Here is a 17,866-nt window from a genome sequence, read left to right on the forward strand (position 1 = left end):
AATGGTGGGTTTAGACATGAGGCTTGAGAAATCTTTGATATTTAAATAGAGGGAGAGAATGGTGTGAACCGAAGTGAGAAAGTACCCTTTGTGTTCAAGGGACAGTGAGAAAATAAAATGTCTAAAGCTAAAGGTCACATTGAGCAGGAGTGAGACTTAAGACCTGAGATAATTTGTAACAGAGCCTCACAAGCCCCAGAGGGCAGGCTGAAGCCTCCGGTGTGATTGGTTCCAGCTCTCACAGACTGACGCAGTGCTCTCTGAACTTCACTTGTCTCACCTGTAAAACGGCCATGATTCACGAGTGTGTATATGAAATCCTTTTAACTTTGGATTAGGATACGTGTGTAAGATGTTATAACGATAATAATAGCTGTTAATGGGATTGAGTTGATTTACTGTTGAGCAGTGGTATGATGTAATAGATACAATAGTTTAAAGGTTATTTGCATGTGGGTGGAGGAAGGGGAGAAAGACGGGGGCGGGGGGAGGGTGGCAGGTGGGGGAGGTGACAGGAACTCGGCTAAGGTGTAATTGGGACCTGGACCAAAGAGGTTCTCAGGGGAGAAAGGAACGCGGGTTGATGTAAGGTCGGATCTTAACAAACGGCACCGCGAAACAGAGGAAAGCTTCAAGTGAGCTTTATTAGGGAGCACTCCCGGGCGAGGTGCACTGGTCCGAGAGAAAGGGGGCCACAGAAGTCGCGCCCTGGCGAGGGTTGGGCAAGATTTTATAGGGGAAGAAGGGAAAGGGGTGTGGTGAATCCGGGAGGGCGCAGGGTATTCCTTATTTGGTGGTCTTTTCGGGTATCCTGGGGGACCGTTAGTCCCGCCCCTCGAAAGGCGGGAAGGCTGGGCTGGGTTCAAAGTCCCCAGGTCAGTTCCTGGAACTGGGTGGTCCGGAGAGTTTCGGTCTGATGCAACCTGTGAATCTGATTGTGTTCCGCTGCCTCGGGCCAGTTGGCCTTACAGATGTCTCTGGGTCCTCTGGCTGGGATTTACCTGGGCGTTGCCTCTTGGGGAGCTTTGATTAGTACACACCTCTTGTTTCACAGGCAGGCAGAGGGCAGAGCCTGAAAGTCTTAAGGGATGGATGTAACCACCCTGGCGTCCAATCCTGCAGGGGTGTGCACGTGAAAGGTCAATCCTAGTGTCCTAAATTCACTCCCTGAGACCCCAGAGGGGCGATGCTGTAAGATGTGAATCGCGGAATCGAGAATGCTTCTCTGTGGCTGTGCTGGTCCCCACTCTGTCCCTGCCACAGGAGTGGTTGTCGGGTGCCCTGAAGACTAAAGCTTGGCGTTATTGTTGATGAGATTACCAGAAACACATTCTTAGATTTCTCTAAGATGATTTTCATGTAGTTGGGAGTCTGGGAACAGTCCACCCGGGCCTGGTCCTGGACCCCCTGCCTATTCCCACGTCTGAAAATCGAGGGGCTTAAGTGGTCATCAAGGCTACGTCTGGTTCTGTGTCCAGCGAGGCCAAGAGCCGTTGTTCTGCCTTGCTGTGTTCATTGCTGGGGTTGTGCCTTTGGTGATCGATCCCCCCTATCCACGGGTGGCCACAGGCTCACAGCTGACCTGCCCTTACCAGGGCCCCACGTGCCCACTGCTGGCTCAGCTGCTGGGAGCTGGGCGCCGGGGTCAAAGCAGCCCCCTCCTTCCCAGCCCTGATTGGCCTTTGTTTTAATTGCCTCCATGTTTAATTGCTTTTCTATATTATTTTGCTTAATCAGGAAGAATTTTTTTAATGAGGTAGAATGATCTAATTGGGTCTAAATGTGATTTCCTTGTAGCATTGTTTCTTGGTGTGTAAACAGTCAGCAGATCCCAGAACCGGTTACAAATAGGCTGTGAAGCGATGAATGTTTGGGTTTTTGGAGAGTTCAAGTTGCTTGTAATTATCATATGACTTTGGAAGCATAATTTTTTAACCTGAATTTACTAATCATTCTTTTTTGTTAATTAATTAATTTTTGGCTGTGTTGGGTCTTCATTGCTGCCCACAGACTTTCTCTAGTTGAGGCGAGTGGGAGCTACTCTTCATTGCGGTGCGTGGGCTTCTCCTTGCGGTGGCTTCTCTTGCTGTGGAGCATGGGCTCTAGGTGCACGGGCTTCAGTAGTTGTGGCACATAGGCTTCAGTAGTTGTGGCTCACAGGCTCTAGAGCGCAGGTTCAGTAGTTGTGGTGCACAGGCTTAGTTGCTCCGCTGCATGTGGGATATTCCCGGACCAGGGCTCAACTGCACTGGCAGGTGGATTCTTAACCACTACGTCAGCAGGGAAGCCCCTACTAATCATTCTTTATAGCAATTGTAATAGATCTACAAAACGATCATCATATTTTTTTTCCATACTTTTTGTTGCTGCTGCATAAGATGTTATATCAATTCGCTTTGGCAATAAAACATAAAGCAATTGGAATTATTTAACTTAAAAAGTGGAAGTCCTTCTTAGTCCTCAAAATCTCACTTGTTTTTCCAAAGATAATCACTGTTACCCATTGGGTCTATACCCATGCCACACATTTTCCTGTGCATTTACATATGTACACTTGTAAATGTACAATGTATTATTAGGTTTGGATTTGCATTGTTGTACATAGATGGGATTAGCTGTTTCTGCTACTCTGCAGTTTTCACTTCTACCTCTCGGTGACTGTGCCTTGTCAAGGCATACAGGCCAGCCCTAGATCGTTTGTGATGGTAATCTGACGGGTCCACCACTGACGGTTTTCCATTTCTCATTATACACGATATGGCATTGAACTGCTGCATGCACATGTGCGATTAAACATGCGTGGCGGCTGCTAGGAGTTGGAGTTGCTGGATGTATCATCACTGCCCAGTTCCTTGCAAGCCTGCAGAGCCTGCTACCCCTGCCTGTCACCATGGGCAAGCCACAGCCTCTAACTCCTGTCCTCTTGGTTGGGGGTTCGCTAGCTTCCCCTAAAAGACCACAGTGGGAAATGTGAACTTCCTTTCCAGTGTTTGTTTTGAGAACCAATGAAATGCTTGCTTTAGATGGTGGTCCAAGCCTGGGAACACCTAGTGATTGGAGGGTAGCTGGAGACTTGATCATGCATGTGACGTTTTTATCCATAAAGGCTCCAAATTGCATTTACTGGAATCCTTTTATGTCGTTAGTAAACATGCTGAAAGCAACAGCCTCTTGCTGAGAGCTTTAGATGAAGGTCATGTTCTGAGGAGTGATATTACCCAGGTGATCTGAGAGAAATACAGAGGTCAGAAAGCCCAGATGTGGAAGGGGGAGTTGACCTTCTTAATTGTCAAAAATATGTCCCAACCATCTAAGTAATAGAAGTCACCAGGCAAATATGTGATAGGTTCAATTCAGAACACACAAAGAAGAGGGATGTATGCATTTCAAAATGAAGAGAAGGATGATTTCAAAACTGCATCCATCCTTCTGATTTCCTGTCATTTCTTCCTAAGATTCCCTCACTCATGGTTAACTCTTCCTTATCAACCTTATCGTCTCTGCTCTTCTGAAAATGATCCTTTTTCTTTTCTCTGTAAAACCAGAAGTAGACATGAATTTCATAGCCATCCAGGAGGTGAGTTATCCCCTCACGAGCATATTCTAGAAGGAAGAATGTACTCAAGGGAGGAGTTTACTGAAATATCTTTAATTTGGCACAGAGGGAAACAAGCCCTCTATTCAAGCAGGAGAGAGTGACCGAGAACCCACCACATACAAGCAATGGTTCATCTTCACCTGATCGCTGAGCAATGGGATCTGGCTTCTACTAACAGTTACAGACGAGACGCATGTGCAGAGCTGGCGAGGGCACCAGGGCCGGGGCCGCACCCAACATGGCGGCTGAGACACACTCTACTCTTTTGACCACCACACATCCCCGAGGTGCCCAATGAACTACACAGAAGACTTAGAGAGAGGCCTTCTCGCTCAGCCAGCCCCGATCGGGGTCCCAGGAGAGCAGCGGAGTCTGGTCAGGACCTTCGGATTCCTTCCCGAGTCTCCGAGTCAGTTCCCTGAGGAGGATTTTCTTCTAACTGTGCCGAGGAGGGGTTGTCTGGCTCTTATTACTCAGTGTTGTAACTCTGAGGAAGAGGCCCTGTCAAAACATGTACCTCACTTTTTAACCAATCTCACATAGAACTTTTAGAGAGAGAAAAAAGGCAAGAAACATTTCTGCTGGTAGATAATCGCACAGTCGTGACTCAGAGTGCCAGGGAGGTACATGCCTGTGTCATCTGAGCAGAACTTAGTTCATCAAAATGTCCGTTTAGATGCTCAACATCACTAATCATTAGAGAAATGCAAATGAAAACTACAGTGAGGTATCACCTCACACCAGTCAGAATGGTCATCATCAAAAAATCTACAAACTATAAATGCTGGAGAGGGTGTGGAGAAAAGGGAACCCTCTTGCACTGTTGGTGGGAATGTAAATTGATACAGCCACTGTGGAGAACAGTATGGAGTTTCCTTAAAAAACTACAAATAGAACTACCATATGACCCAGCAATCCCACTCCTGGGCATATACCCTGAGAAAACCACAATTCAAAAAGAGTCATGTACCACAGTGTTCATTGCAGCTCTATTTACAATAGCCAGGAGATGGAAGCAACCTAAGTGTCCATCGACAGGTGAATGGATAAAGAAGATGTGGCACATATACACAATGGAATATTACTCAGCCATAAAAAGGAACGAAACTGAGTTATTTGTAGTGAGGTGTTGGACCTAGAGTCTGTCATACAGAGTGAAGTAAGTCAGAAAGAGAAAAACAAATACCGTATGATAACACACATATATGGAATAAAAAAAAATGGCTCTGAAGAACCTAGGGGCAGGAGAGGAACAAAGATGCAGATGTAGAGAATGGACTCGGGGGACACAGGGAGGACACAGGGAGGGGGAAGGGTAAGCTGGGATGAAGTGAGAGAGTGGCATGGACATATATACACTACCAAATGTAAAATAGATAGCTAGTGGGAAGCAGCCGCATAGCACAGGGAGATCAGCTCCGTGCTTTGTGACCACCTAGAGGGGTGGGGTAGGGAGGGTGAGAGGGAGACGCAAGAGGGAGGGGATATGGGGATATATGTATATGTATAACTGATTCACTTTGTTATACAGTAGAAACAAACATTGTAAAGCAATTATACTCCAATAAAGATGTTTAAAAAAAAAAGTCCCTTTCACAGTCAGATCCTCAGGAAAGCAACTGCGGCAGGGACGTGGATGTCCCCAACTCCGTGTGTGACACCTGCTGAGAAGGTCACGGGGCCGGCCGGGCAGAAGGCAGAGCAGGCTGACGCTCTCCTGCCGTCAGCCGTGTCCTGCTCGCTCTGGGAGCACTTCTGGGCAGAAAGGCATTTGCAGAGTAATTCCTAGTGTCACTTAGGTGCCATTCAAAGCTGTAAACGTGCATCTGCTGTGTAAACAAACAGAGGCGAGAGCTGAGTGAGCTCACAAGGCAGGAGGAGCACCCTTCCCATGTAGACGGTTCCCTGGCCAGGAGTTCACGTCAAGGGCCATGGAAAGGGACTGGGGACCGTAGTATTTTGGAGCAAGAGGAAATACCTTACATTTTTAGCAGCCCTATTATTGTCAGAGAACCTGAACTTCAGGGAGGTACACGACCCCACAGATGTTCACACCAGTGATAGCTATGATGGGTCTGGCTAATCTAGTGATAATGCATGTATTTACTGGTATTTCATGAAAAGAACATTCTATTTTTAAACCATTATATTATGATTTCAAAATCAATAATGTCAAATCTATATGGAATTGCCTTAGAAGGATCTGATGGAGATGAGACCGAGCAGGACCCTGCGGGGCTCCTGGGCATGGGAGCCTTTCTGTTCCACTCCAGCCTACATGACCATCCCTGAGTCCCAAAGGGCTGGTGTAAACAGTTGCTAATCCAGGAAGGGAGGGGATGCGAAGACAAGGGAGGGGCAGCCAGGAAACGATAGTGCAGCCTTGGGGCAGGGTCTGCTGGTCCCCCCTCCAGTGATACACTGTACACTGTCTTTAAGCTCTTTAAGATGTCAGCATTCTTCATAGCAGAGAAGGACTGCCTGAGGCTACATTAACGGAACCAGAGAAACCTATCAAGAAGATCACCTGAGACCAGATTAGAGGAGTACAGACCCTGCGCACACCCTAATCGTATCAGCAACCCCATCCTTGAACCATCGCTATAAAAGTCCTCATCAAGTCTTCCCTGGTTGGGACACATAGTTTTCACTGGGAGGAGTCCACTGTGTCCCCCTTTGCCTGGCAAAGCAATAAAGCTGTTCTTTTCTACTTTACCCAAAACTCTGTTTCCGAGATTCGGTTTGACACCAGTGCAGAGAAGCTGAGTTTTCGGAGTCAGAGAGAGCAAGTTTGGATCTCAGAAAGTTAAAGTAATGGAAGCCAAAAGCAGGAAATGTCCACCCAGCCCACTCACCTTCACCAGACTCAGCGTCTGGATTCGGAACACTTGTGTGTGCTCACACCTCTGTCTTGGGAGGACCGGGGCTCTGAATTCTGACCTCTAGTGACACATTTCTGAATCCAGACGATGTGTGGGTGTGAGCCTGATATGAGGATGGCTGGGAGCATTCGCCTTTGTCACATAAACGTTAACTTTACAAATTGTACTGCACACAGAAGAACCACTGGTGTTGAGAAGAGTTTCTTGCACTTCTAGCATGTGTGTGTATGTTTGTGGGTGTGTGTGCATGTTTGTGGGGGTGTGTGCATGTGTGTGAGCGTATTTGCGTATGGGCATGTGTGTGTTGTATGAGTATTGGTAGGCAGAAAAAGGCCACAAAACACATTGTCCTCAAAGATTTTGTCAGTGTCATTGGCTATATGCTGCTCTAAATAAAATCACAAATTATAATTTGTATTAAAAGCATATTTTAAAATATTACAAGGTAACTCCAAATTAATGAGAATAGACTTTAATACACACAAAAATATACCAATTCTCATGCTAATTTTCAAACTTGATTGTTCAGGGTAATTTTAAAACCTTTTTAGCTCCATGTGCATATTTCTGAATTGTTCTGTTTTTTATGTGTTTGTATGGGTAAATCCTTATTAGGGAAAACACTAAAATCTGTATGGTTGCGTTTTATAGGCTGCCTGTGTATTTCATGGGAGGCTGTGTGTTATCTCACTTCAAATCCCACTTGCTAAGCACCCTGACTATTTTCTCTGTGTTGAGGTATTGCACAGGAAGCAGAGGACAGTGTCTTTTAGAGGATTTATGGCAATACTGTGAGAGACCCTCAGAGTCTCTTCATTTGCCTGACACACTCCACTGCTACCCATTAAGACTTGGGCTGTTATTGTCATAGACTAGATTTAACGAGCGTGTCTGAATTCGGAGGTTTGCTCCAGAAACAATAGCTTCAACAAGGAGACCCCCAGCTCACTCCACTTTCTAATATTCTGGTTCAGCCTTCTCTTTTTAACCAAAATACATCCTTGACAACAAGGATTATTTTGAAACAATCTTGGTATTTTCTTTTCCAACTAGAACAGTCGAATTTCCTAATACTGAGACAATCTTTCAGAAAATCTTGAAGAAAAGTTGATAGATAAATTCTAAATTTACAGTAAATAAGAAAATGTCTTCTGTTGTTGTTCTACAAAAATAAAATTAAGCTGACATTTAGAAACACCCTTGTCATCAACAGACTACATTTTGTTATCAATGAAATCACATTATTTCCAAGAAATTGTTACACATCTAAAGTATTTCTCACTTATTAAGTTGCTTCTTAATTGCATCCAAGTGTTAAAGAGGACAATAATCTTACAAATTGGTGGTAATTGGTCAATTTAAATATTCAGCGCACTTAGTTTTACCTTCAAAACTAGACATGTATTTTAAAAAGTTAAATAGCTTGGATTTCAAAATAAATTAACTCAACAGTTAAAAGCACTTTCTACCTGTCCTTCATGGCCATTCACATCAGTATTTCTGAGTAAAATCCTGTATAGTCCTTCGTGTGCAGTTGACTATTTGTAAATGTAAGTCCTTGTTTTAAATGTACGAGCACAGAGAAGAGGGTTCTTGTCAATCTCCCTCCTCAGTTATTCAAGCTGCTGTTGTGTTGTTATCTTGTCCTTTAGAAAATGAACCTGAAGGAGAATTGGTGAAATCACGTCCGTGGGCATCTCTGAACTCGGACCGACTGAGGGAACAAAATTGGACCCAAACAGCACCTGCCGGGCCACGGAGTTCAGGTACCTGCCAGCTGCTCTCAAGGGGCTGAGGACAAGGGTCCCCTTTCCCTGCACCCTCCATGTGCTGCTGAGTCACTACTCCCATCCCAGCTTCTCGGTACTTCCAGGCTTTTGGGAGGTGTTAAAATCCTGTTGTGCATCCTTTCCAAATAGACAGTTTATGCTAAAAAGAGCCATTGGCAGTTAAATTAGATGATGCATATGTTGTTCTTGCTACTAAAGCTATACAGGGCAGGGAAGACGCCTGCATCCTTCGGGGTGTTTTGGGGGGTCCCCGGGATCCCTAGTGCAGAGTATGTGGACCCTCAGATGGAAAGGTGTCATTTTGAATCACTGCCCCCAAATCTGCACTTGCTACAGAAGTAACGGGTTAGTAAGGTTTACCAATTCTGGCTTGGAGATTGGGGATGGGCCTATACCAAATGATGGCTGCCGGGCAGCACATTTTTTTGGGGAATCTCATAGGCTGGAGTCTCCATGACTGTAACGTGAGTCAATTCCCACCTCTGCAAAGCTCAGTCGCTGAACGTGTGCAGGAAACTGACTTCAGAAGCGCCGGTAGGATCTTCTCGATGCCCACATGCGGGATCCATTTTACACACGGTACTTTGCTGGGGAAAAAGAGGAAGATTCCGGTGCACTGGTAATTTCTGAGAACTCCGGAATGCCTCTTAAGGTTCACTGTGCAATAGTAATTTATTTGTCTGCCGGCTCCCCCATTTGCCTGTCTGATAATAGAACTACTCACTGCGATGTGGAAGTTAGAGGCTAGGATCATCTTCCACATACCGCAACCTTGTGGGTGCTGCGATCGTTAACAGCTTTACGAACTGGGGTAATAGGTCATAGTTGCTCTAATTATTTTCTTGTCTATATCTTGTTCACTTTCCCCAAAGAAACCCATTCATTGGTTCTGTCTGGGGAAGGCATTATGTTTAATTGTCATTTCCCTGGAGTTAAAAAAAAAAAAAACTATGCACATTGAATGCTAAACTAATAGTTGACTTTAAGGTCAGCTAAAGTTTCTGAACTGTAGTCGTTTCATCCACAGAGGTTATCTTGTCTAATCTCATTGAGTTTTAGTCATAAATTAAAGAATGTTTAATGGATGTGGGTCTGAATTGACATTTCTAGAATGGTGTTAAATGTTCAACATTTTAATGAAGATTGTCAACGTGGTGTACTACACAGCATTCGAATACCAATCTCACCAAGAATTAAACAAGAACAGATAGATGGATAGAGAGATAGACAGATAGACAAATGAGCTGGAAATGCATGCTTGCACTGGACACGTGGCCTTGAACAGGTGTCTCAGTGGAGGCAGAACACTTGGTTTTGAGATGTGTCCATTTTCAAGGCAGATGGTTGGACTCTCTCAAAAAAGATTTAAAAATTCCAAGGCTCCAGCAGGCGCTGGTCTCCCGTTTTGCACTCGGCCTGCCCGGCCTCTCCCGAGTGACTGTCGCAGGCCCTGGAGGTGGTCACTCTTCTGGGTGTAAGAGGAGCTTGAGGGTCCTCCAGGCCAATGGGATAATAATCACAACAGCAAGAGCACAGCCAACACTCATGTGCAATCTCACCAGGCTTTGACCACTACCCACCGTCTCTCACCCGTGGGGCTCTGGTGACAATACTCCAGAAGGTCCACATGGGACAGGCACACAGGGCAAGTGACGCTCACACTCACACTCTGATTTCTGGACATTTTTACCATTCTCTCATCCTTTGAAGATCAGCGTTTGGCCCTCAGGGGGTAATCAATATATATTTGCTTTAAGTGTGTCATAAATACTTTAGTCCCTGGGCGATGAAATAAAACTATAGATTGAAATAAACAGATTAGCATTTTAAAATGAGGACACTGATGTGTCATAACAACGGTTTCTGGGACAAAGGGTAAATCTTCACATGATCATCTATAAAAGGAAAAGGCATAAATCATCAGATTGCTTAGATCAGGGTGGGCCAGCTTTTTGTACAAAGGGCCAGGTAGGAAATATTTTAGTCTTTGTGGGTCCTGTGGTCTCTGAAGCAGCCACTCGATTGTGGTGGGAAAGGAGCCAGGACAAGGCGTGAGCAAGGGCGCAGGGCTGTGTTCCAATAAAACTTTATTCTCAAAGTCGGCAGCAAGTGGACCTGGCCCTCAGGCAGGAGTTTGCCAACCTCTGGTAAATATCTAAATGAAGAGTTCCTAAAAGCCCCAGTCATTTTTGGAAAAGTGAATATAACTCTTACGCTCTCCTCAAATTTTATTACTTGCAAACTCACCCAATAGTGTCTATGATTATTGCCTGCAGGGAAGTCGCTCCACAGACAAGCGCTTGGTTGGTGTGTGAGCTGAGTAGTCAGGATGGAGCCTGCACAGAGCCTGTGAGAAGGCAGAAGAGCAGCTGTTACACATGCAGAAGGCGGGGCAGGCCCATGAAACCCGTGGGATTTAGAGAGGAGAAAATTTTCTAGTGATTTCATGCCTTTATCAATGGCCTGCCAAGAAATATCCAGAAATCGTCCTGAAAGTGGTGTGGGTATAAAATCAAATTAAAACCCATCCCCAGAGGTGTCATTCCACCTACACACACAGAGTTATGCGTGTCAAGCCTCAGGGCCAAGAGAACTATTCCATCTATTCCGTTCAGTAGTCAGTGACGCTGGTATGAGGCACCAGTGCCATGTGCAGGGGCTGAGCTACGGAGCAGGCAACGCCACACAATCCGGTAAAATGAGGTCCATTCAGTCTGGTTTTCCAAACACTCTCCAGCTCCAAACATGTATATGGAACATAGGCAATAAAACACGGAATACAAAAGACTCTCTTGAATTGCAATAGACTGTATGTCAGAAGCTTGATAAAGGGGTTAATCTTGGAAAATACTTTAATGATGCTGTAGATTCTTTTCCAAAAGGCTATTTGATGAGTGTCTCAAACTTCTTATCTTACTTGAGACGTGAATCGGTAGCATAAATCATTTAGTTAAAACATGGAATATTAACTAATATTTTCCAAGGCAATGATTTGCTAGAATGCATGTATCTTTAAAGCAGTACTTTGGCAATTAATAAATTATTTTAGAACAGATCAGAACAGGAGAAAATGAGCCGTAGAAACACAACCTATGGACGCTCTCCTGCTGTGACACACTAAGTAGTTAAGAAAAGAAAGGCCGGCTAGTCCCGCTAGTTTGATGTCAAGCCGAAGAAATGTGGGCAAAATTTAGAGGCGTCCCAACCGGGGAGCAAACCCTAATGCTACCACAGGATCTGTGTGACTCTGGAGAAGTTATTTAACTTCTGGAATCTGAGCCCCAGTTTCCCCATCAGTTAAATGGGCCTAATGCTTTCTTCTTAACACAACTGTTATAAGGATTAAATGAGATATAAAGTGTGTAAAGCACTGAATTCTGTCCTTGAGACACAGAAGGTACTTTAGCGTCTCAATCAGCTGTGGTGTTTTTGAAGGGGACAGTGGGTTGCTTTTAAATATCAGATTGCAGCGGCCTGAGTAACAGCCTTGCCATTCTAGGGCCTGGGGGATAGCCCCAGAAAGGATTAAGGTGGATCTGGCCTTCCTGATTTCTTGGGGGAAGAAGCTCTTGGGAAAGGGGGAGGAGCTGGCGGGCAGTTGATCCGTGAAAGATGCAGAGATGTCACTTCTGGATTTGAAGTACCACCTACCCAGGGCTTTCCCTCTCTATCCAGCACCTTTTGTCCAAAGCTTCTCGGTGTCAACTGGGGGGTTCCTGACCACACAGATGATGTCTTACTCATACTCCAAATTCTTCTCTTTTTTTGGCTGTGCTATGCGCGGCATGCAGGAGATCTTAGTTCCCCAACCAGGGATCGAACCCATGCCCCCTGCAGTGGAAGCGCAGAGTCTTAACCGCTGGACCACCAGGGAAGTCCCTATACTCCCAATTCTTAGCACAGCTCTGGCTTCATGCATGGGGCAGTTGATGTTAGTTTCATCAATGAATGGATTGTTGCCCCGTGGGAAGGTTTGTTATTACACGTTTGTAACATATAAACAGAGGTCATATCAGAATGGCCTCTAATAAATGTGACTGAGTGTGAAACGTAGGGTACAGAACTTTCTTTTTTCATGCCTCAACATTTATGTGATAAAGGTATGTGTATATATATTGTTTTAATGGGGTCAAAAGTGGCAGGAATGTTTACTTTTCACTTTATGCCATTATTTTCCACTTAACTTCCTGGAGCGTGTGTGTCACTATATTAAATGCAAGGGATGCACTCACTCCACCAAACACCTCACTTTCGTGGTGCCTTCTTGAATGTCCATCTTCTCTTCGCTCGGCCCCAGCCCTCCTGCAAAGTAGACGGTCCTAAACCTGCAAACACTGACCCCGCTGATTGGAAGCCCTCTATCCCCTGAAGCGTTTCTGAGTCTGTGTTTCTTAGAGGCACAGCTGCAGGGAGGATAGCTAACCTACATTTAAAAGCAATAAATGAATATTTTTAAATAACAATTGTTAAATAAACTATTGTAAACCTCACTCACACACGTAAGCGTATAATTGTGTGCACTTCCGTAAGACATTGTTAGATAAGTTATCGTAAACCTCACCCACACACGTAAGTGTATACTTGTGTGCACTTCCGTAAGACATTTTTTGACTCAGCTGCTACATGCCAGACATTATAGATACAAAACGTGGAATTAGAGAATTCTGCCACAGACGTGTTCACATTTAATCATTTAACAGGGAGGGGACACACATACCCCCCAAAACCCACACACTGTGAAAAGAGCTATAAAAGTGGGATGCATAGAGCGATAAAGTATAACGCACCCTAAAAGTGGGAGAATCTCAGTGTTCCTGGGGAGGGCATGTGGATTCCTGGAGAATTAGCACCTGGGCCGCGGTCCACGGGGACCCACACGCTTTGCAGACAGACGTGGGTATTTCAGACATCGCATCAGCATCTGCAAAGATCCAGAGGTCTGAGTGTGGAAGCAGGAGGGGACACGGGGTGCCATGAGTTGGGGGTGAGCTCTGTGGACGGTGAGGCGACCTGAGCAAGTTTAAACACGGCAGATAGGAGCAGACCTACCCTCAACAAGATGGTCTGAAGAACGGATGGTCCGAAGAGTCTGGGCAGCGGGTGAAGGTCTCACCGAGGGCAGGGCTGCTTGGGATGAGGAAGGAGAGGGTGGCTGCCGAGGCATGAAGGGTGGTGTGCAAATCCAGGTGAGACACAGATGCTGTCACACAGCCATTTGGGAGCCGTGACTGTAAAGTATGTAACAGCCGGGACTTGAAAGCAGGAAGAAATGACACACTCAGTCCTTCAGAATCTCAGTGTTTTCATCTGTGAAACAGGCGGGATGTTTTCTGCTTTGTCGGGCTGTTGAGGATGGCATTAAACAAGGCACATGACACCTGGAGCTAAGTGTCTCGGGCCTGGCTCAAGCCCCTTACGTTGTAGTTATTGTGATTATTATTCATAAAGACCAAGACGTATTCGCTTCGCCATAAGAGCTAAAGCAGAAGGAATCTGAGTTACATCTGTGTTGTGCTTCCTGCCGTTCCAAAGCGCCTTGTCTTGCCACGCAGCTGTGTAAAAAATGAGGACGTGCCCCATGAACTGATGTAGAAAGATTTCAAGGGTATTATGTTAAAGGAAAAAGCAAGATGCAGAAGAGAAACAGAAGTCTGAACCGCACATCTATTTGCGTGTATTGGCATAAAAACTTCTGGGCGGGTGGACAAGAAGACAATAGAAATGTGTCTGTGTCGCCACAGTACAGAGCGGGCAGGATTCAGGGGAGTTCCCATTGTTTTTATTCATTCATTCATTGATTTTGTACCCATTTTAGAGCCTTGCAAACATAAAGGAAGGAAGGAAGGAGGGAAGGATGAAGGAAAGGAAGGGGGAGGAGGAAGGTTTAAGGAGGAAGCCCGACAAGAGGGAGGAAATGAATGAAGAAGGAAAGGACTCCTCCTGTCGGGTTCCCTGGGCGACGATAGTGCCCACAGAGCACGGCCACTTCTAAATAGCTTCTATGTTTCCTGCACCTACATTTCATGCACGCTCTTCTTTCTAAAAATTCTCTAATTTAAAAGATGTTTTACAAAATATAAAACAAGAAGCTATAGCATTGCTCGTCCACTTATTCAGTAATAGAGTTATAATTTCAAGACCAACTTTTCAAAATGATTAAAAGAAAGTGTTTTCTAAAATGCCATTTGGGAGATATCTATGCATTGACAAAAAGTTGAAAATATAGCAGCAGTCATACTCTTTAGGAATTCTTCTGACTATAAAAGGAAAGTGATTTTATATTTTAGTTGTGTTTTTTTTCTTTTTTCTTTTTGCGGTACGCGGGCCTCTCACTGTTGTGGCCTCTCCCCTTGCGGAGCACAGGCTCCGGACGCGCAGGCTCAGCGGCCATGGCTCACGGGCCCAGCCGCTCCGCGGCATGTGGGATCCTCCCGGACCGGGGCACGAACCCGTGTCCCCTGCACCGGCAGGCGGACTCTCAACCACTGCGCCAGCAGGGAAGCCCTAGTTGTGTTTTTTAATGCAGCAAAAAAGCTACAAAGAACATATTATGGAGAAATGGCGGTGTGTGAATATGGACTCTGAATTTTCTGATGTGATTGAAACCCTAGTAACTTACTTTTTTGTTAAAATTACTGTCGGTTTGTGTAGGGTTTTTTTGCTCCCTTAGGAAATAAATGCTGAGAGGTTGAGGTGTGAGTAGCTCTGGCACCTACAACCTGCTTTCAAAAGGCTCAGGAGCACGTGTGAGCCTGTGAGAGGGCGTGTGTGTTGTGTGTGAGCGTGTGTGTGTGCGTGTGGCTCGTGTGCTCTCCAGTACTAAGCAGTGTGTGTACTACGGACCATGAAGGCACAAGGCGACTTCACTAGATCCATTTATCTTAAACATTCGTTTAAAATGTTACATGTTGAGAGCAGAACTCAGCATCCCCTTTCCTATCTAAGTAAAGATAAGCTGTCCTTTGGGTGGAGTTTTCTGAGCCTGGCTCCCATTTCCCCCAGGGAGGCTGGTTCCCCGTCCATCAGAGCTTCATCCCTGGGGTCACCTGTCGGGCAGTGACCACCCCTCCACAGCGAGACACTTTCCAAGGCCAAAGCCTTTCATGACAGAGCTGCAAGTGAGCTCTGGGTACAAAGTACCCTCTCACTTTGCATTGACTTGTTTAGTGCCTGATCAAGTAACATAAACTTTATACCAGGAGACTCATGATAATGTGTATACGTGGGAATGCAGTTGTAAAGGCCCATGATACAGGAAACTCCTCCTTTTGAGAAACAGTGTGTGTGCTCTCCTGAAAATTTTGTCTGTTGTCTATAAATAGCTTATCTCTTTCTTTCATATGCTCTGAAATCGCTGAGCAAAATGTCAAATTTTTGTGAGTACTGTCTTTCTTTTAACCTATTCTCACACAGAAAGCAAAAGGAATTGTTAGTCGTTGAGCACTTCTTGCACTAATGGAACCATTATGCTAGGTCTCCATCACAGGAAAGTAAACAGAGCAGAAAGAGAACTTGGTTACCTTGGGGTCAGGTGCCGGGGTCGGGGGGAGCAGGAACCCGCACTGATGCCGTGATGCCCGTGTACTTTGATCCATGATGTACAAGCCACCTGCAGTCACACAGGGTGTAGAATGAGGCACAAATGGCCCCAGGAAGCGATGGCCTGGAGAGGAGTTCATTCAAAGGATGTAAAAACCAAACCACAGGAAAGAAGGAATGAAGGCGGGGGAGAGGACGATGAAAGATAAAAATACGAACCTAATTCTGTAAGGAACAAACAAACAAACCAAATCATTTACCTTCATGACCTCCAACACTCTAATGGTGTTATTGCACCATTATGATAAAGCAAAACAATTACCCCAATTAGCCAAATTTATTAAGAAAGACTAAATTGTGTTCGCTATTCTGTGTTCGGTATCCATAGGAAAATTATATACAATGTAGGCTTATATCTTTAAATGATAAAAATATGTGCAATGCTGTAGAAATACATTGAGGTTATATTTGCTACATTAAATGTTAGCCGGCCTATGAAAATCTTTGAGGGGAAAAAATTTATGTTTCTCAATGAACAAGATAAGCAACAATGTTGCTTTTCTTCATTGATACTATAAAATTTATACTTGGTCACAGTTTCTTCTTTTTTGTGCTTCTCCGCTGGGCCCCTTGACAGGCTGAGCCTAAGGATGGCAGCCCAGGACGGAAGCGTCATTTTGTTTGTGTTGTTCGGTGTTTTACTTTTCACGACTACAAGCAGATGATATAAATTCTATCTCAGTTATAAATCTTTAAAATTCGTTGTCAGAAATTTTCCACTAATGATTTGCTCTTACGGAAAATACAAACAAGTGTAAGTTGGGCAAGTGGGAGGGTGGTCAGCACCTCAGAGGCGGCTGGGAGGCTCCCGCCCCCAAGAACTGGGAAAGACAACAGATCAGATCAGCCCAAGCACCTATCACAGCAGAAATATGCAGCCCAGCCTGAGAGGCATAGAATGTGTCCAGTGACTGTAACATGTGCTATCAGCTGAATTAGTCAGGATGGACCAGGCTATTTAACAGGTGAGTCAGGGATAAACTCAGGAAGCATAACGCGATAGAAGTTTATTTCTTGCTCATATCACAGCGCTGATGCAGCTCAGGCGGCCCAGGCCCCTTCATTCTGTGGCTCTGCCATCCGGAACCTGAGGTTTCCCGGCAATCAGTGGGGCCTTGAGAAGCACAGGATGGGCGGGGCCAGCTCAAACCTTGCATTACTTGGAGATCAGATTCCAGACCCCAGTCCTGCCTGGAGGGGAGCTGGCAAGTACAGACCCCTAGATGGGGACCCAGCCCTGGGCCCATGCCCTCCCAGGGCAAGTCTGCAAGGCAGCAGTGACCGGAGCCCCCGTGCACACAAAAATGCGCGTCCCACCAGCGTCCCTTCCCTGGTTCAGTTCTGTCCCCGGAAGTGTCACTGGTACAGTCTGGCCTCACAGGTCTGCCTCCCAGGGAGGGGCATGGACTCAGATCTGAACGTCGTTTCTGTTTCCCTCAGATGCGCTGCCTTAAACACTGTGAACTCGGAGCTTGGTTAATGCTTGGTTAATGCGGGTTGGTCCTGTGGGGAAACAACCCCGAGAACGTCTATTTCTGAAAAGACAGGCATGGGTCCCCGGCCTTGAACTTGAGCTTTTCAGAGTCACTCCAGAACCACCGACCTTGGAATCACCTGGGGTGATTTTTTTTCTCCATGGATTTGTGATCTCCATTCGTGACCTATTACATCAGCGAGGGCCTGGGTGACCATTTCCAATAAATACCAACAGATTCTTATGTGCGTTAACGGAGTGGCTGTCCTCAGCACAGCCGCTCCTCAAGCTTGCGAGCCCTCCCCGCCCTGCCCTGGGAGCCGCCCTGGACGCTGGCTGCCCACCACCTTCCTGCTTCATAGCTGTGCGCCCAGTGAGCCTGGTTCTTTTTGCTTTTGTACACGTTAGTACCGATGAGAACAAAAATAAGAACTAATTTTTAAAAAATGATTATTGAAATACAGTTGATTTACAATGTTGTGTTAGTTTCAGATATACAGCACAGTGATTCAGTATATAAGAA

At 45.5% G+C, this 17,866-nt stretch overlaps 1 protein-coding gene across 19 annotated transcripts in view; it reads left to right on the forward strand.

Annotated features, from left to right (window-relative positions):
* Positions 1-17,866, forward strand: part of MYT1L (myelin transcription factor 1 like) — a 406,245-nt gene that overhangs the window by 125,725 nt on the left and 262,654 nt on the right. For all 19 annotated transcript variants that reach the window (XM_049695859.1, XM_049695858.1, XM_049695861.1 and 16 more), the window contains one exon: positions 8,133-8,246. The gene's annotated coding sequence lies outside the window, so the exon portion shown is untranslated. The remainder of the gene's footprint in view (positions 1-8,132; positions 8,247-17,866) is intronic.

The sequence above is a fragment of the Orcinus orca genome, chromosome 13, assembly GCF_937001465.1.
Source record: "Orcinus orca chromosome 13, mOrcOrc1.1, whole genome shotgun sequence".
In the NCBI taxonomy this organism is placed as follows: domain Eukaryota; kingdom Metazoa; phylum Chordata; class Mammalia; order Artiodactyla; family Delphinidae; genus Orcinus; species Orcinus orca.